The sequence below is a fragment of the Dreissena polymorpha genome, chromosome 9 (assembly GCF_020536995.1).
Source record: "Dreissena polymorpha isolate Duluth1 chromosome 9, UMN_Dpol_1.0, whole genome shotgun sequence".
NCBI lineage: Eukaryota > Metazoa > Mollusca > Bivalvia > Myida > Dreissenidae > Dreissena > Dreissena polymorpha.
In genome coordinates this window covers 41,915,989-41,919,130 of record NC_068363.1, presented here as the reverse complement: position 1 = coordinate 41,919,130, position 3,142 = coordinate 41,915,989, and the positions used below count along the sequence as shown (strand labels likewise).

General features: G+C 35.1%; 1 long non-coding RNA gene across 1 annotated transcript; it reads left to right on the top strand.

The window, feature by feature from the left end:
- The first annotated feature begins 804 nt into the window (after window positions 1-804).
- Window positions 805-3,142, top strand: LOC127845451 (uncharacterized). The gene is made up of 3 exons (XR_008033227.1): window positions 805-1,277; window positions 2,185-2,249; window positions 2,459-3,142. It is a non-coding gene; the product is annotated as an uncharacterized LOC127845451 (long non-coding RNA).

Genomic DNA, 3,142 nt, shown 5'->3' with positions numbered 1-3,142 from the left:
GCTATGTAGAAAACTAAATGGGTATACGGGAATATTTTGTGCTGATGTTAAATGTTCAGTAATAAATATTTTGATGGATTACTCACATATTTGATATGATCTAGGATTATTTCAGAATGATAGGTTAGTAAATCTATGTTTGACTAGATTTTTTTATAATATAGATCTCTACACGCATTTTCTAGTTTTTACATTTACTCTAAAAATCTGCGTTGGGTACGCCTCATAACAAGATTTGAGACCTAAAGACCATGGATTTGCTTTAACTCGAAGGAAATACTGGATGGATTGTACGGACTCATGCTTATCAATTTGTATGCCCATTCAAGCTGTGGTGTGAATATTTCGGCTTGTATGGTCATGAAAAAATATCATCACAAAGTCAATATTTGTAGGATTTTTGCATGTTAAGTATGATTTTTTGATTTCTCATCAAATACACATTCAATCGTAACTCAAATCATGAAGAATAAACATTTTCAATGTGCTTTTCTGTCATTCTTCGTTTGGTCGTTGAAGGGTTCGGACGTGTTTTTCGAAGCTCTCGACGTCGTGACCTCATTATAATTTGAACTGCGCGGGTAAAGAACGCTCAGTTGCGACTTGGATATTGACCAATACGGACGTGTTTTTAAAGCGCTCTGAAAAAAGTTTTGACTTTTAATTTTTTTTTACTATGACAGAATCTTAGTTGACTGATGGTCTTTGACAAAGACAGACTTGTTTTTGTGAGCTATGAAAAAAATTGACTTTGAAATATTTTTACGATTAAAAAGTTTCAGTTCACTTTTGAACGTTGACGAAGACGGACGTACTTTCGTGAGCTCTGACTATTGATGAAAAGTTTTGAGTTTTACTGACTTGTACTTTGAGAGTAAAATTGACTTCGCGTTATAGAATAGCGACTTGGTACTCAGGTTGTTGAATGACTGGATGACTGAAGTGTTAGGTTATTGTTATGAGATAACAACTTGACTTTGACTTGAGTTGTGAAATGAAACCATACTCTTATGCGATGTTAACTTTTGAACGTTTAGTATTGACTGACAACGAAATTTTGTGAGCGTTATATATGAAATGTTTGACTTACATTAATTTTTTTGAACGACTTGACTTCACTTTAAGTTTTGACATCGGACTGATCGGACGTGTTTTTTTAAGCTCTGACTGTTGTGAATAATTAAATTTATGTTGTGGTGTCAAGCGATTGACTGTCAGTTGAGGTTCAGATGTCGAGCTGTGCGGACGTGTTCATCGAGCTGCTGTCTACAAAAAACGTGAGTACAAATTTTTTTCGTTTTACTGTTTACAAGTTGCGTGATGATGTATGATGGTTGTAATGTGTTGGGTAGAAATTACTCAGTGCTGATACAGTGTCGATATGTTGTGATGAGCGATAATAGTGGATGATGGTGGAACAGAATATTCATTGAGCTATTTTGAGGAAGCGAACATATGATGGAAAAATGTTGCAAAAATATTAAACGACAATGTATTGAATCGCTTTTGTTGATATGCATGATATTGATTAAATTGTATTTGCATGCTGTAACATTTCTATTTCATTTCAGGGGGCTGTGGTGAGTATTGTAGTATAAATTTGTTTCAATAAATCATGATGAATGAAAACTGATTTCGATTCGTTTTGTACAGGTTTACTTGTATAGAAGTGTAATGCGTTGGGTAGAAATTAGAATATACTCAGTACTGATATAGTGTCGATATGTTGTGATTAGCGATGATGGTGTATGATGGTGGAACAGAACATGAGCTACTTTGGGGAAACGAACATATGATTGAAAAATGATTGCAAACATAGTAGATGAATGATATGATATTGCTTAAATTGTATTTGCATGCTGTAACATTTCTATTCCATTTCAGTGCGCTGTGGTGAGTATTGACTATTGTAGTATAAATTTGTTTCAATAAACGATGATGAATGAAAACTGATTTTGATTCGTTTGTGTACAGTTTTAGGGATTATCACTCTATAACAACTCTGTCGGTTGGTGTTCATGAGTGTGAGCTTAATACAGCAATGTTTGAGTAGTACAAAAATGTTTTCGCTTTTGTGGTCGCCAGCTGTCCGTGATCTGTAAAGTGAAAATACACAGAGCTATGAAGCATACAAATGTTTCGAAATTTTATCAATGATTGTATACTATGCATGTTTTGATTTAGTTCGTTTCAGATTTGACATGAGATGAAAACCTGACATGATTTGAACAGAGCTGGGAAACGAAAAGGTAAGTCTGTTTCATTCCACTATGAACACTTGTATTTTGACAAAAGAAGAGATAAAGTGAGTTACTTTATCATCATGGTTTCATTTGGTGTATACACATGAACAGAGGTAAACCTAGCTAGCTTTTCGTGTACTCTATTTTGGATGATGAGTATGTCAGTAACTTTAATTGTACGGCTAGTAAAGTATGAACATGAATGCTTTGTTCAGATTTTCAGATGTGTGCTGGCAGTTTAAGTCTGGCAGCTGGAGTGAACAGTCGTGTTTTCTGGAGCTCCAACAATATGCTAGAAGGTAAGTAACTATGTTTGTTTTGCATTGCATGTTTTTATATGTTTCAGACTTTCAAGCAGAGATGTCATGCTGACTGGAGTTGAGCACAGGGCAGTGACAAAGTGAAAGGTAAGTACTTTTGACTGAATGTTTGTTCTATGCATGTTTTGTTTTAATACATTTCAGGAGTGCTTATCCAGTGATGATATGACAGTTGGAGTGAACAGTGGAGCCAAGCAGTCTTGTTTTTGGAGCTACTCAACAAGCCTTGAAGGTAAGTTTAGAATTTCTCAATGTTAGTGAATTGAAGTACTGTCACTTGCTTTTGGACAGTCGAACAGAACAGACGTGGTTGCGAGAGCTCTCATATCTGTTGTGTTAAACTGTTTTTATGATATGTTATGTTTGTTTGTTTGTTTGTTGGTGTTGTACTATTTTTCAGATGCTGTTGTCAGTGATGGGTTTTCAAGCTGACCTGAACAGAAAAGCAATCATATGGTAAGTACAAATAGTTGTTATATGGGATGTTTTGTGCATGCTTTTATGTTTCAGGTGTACTTGCAGTTAGAGACGAAGACGATTCAAGAAGAGGACCATAGGTCAGAAAGTGGATGGAACATA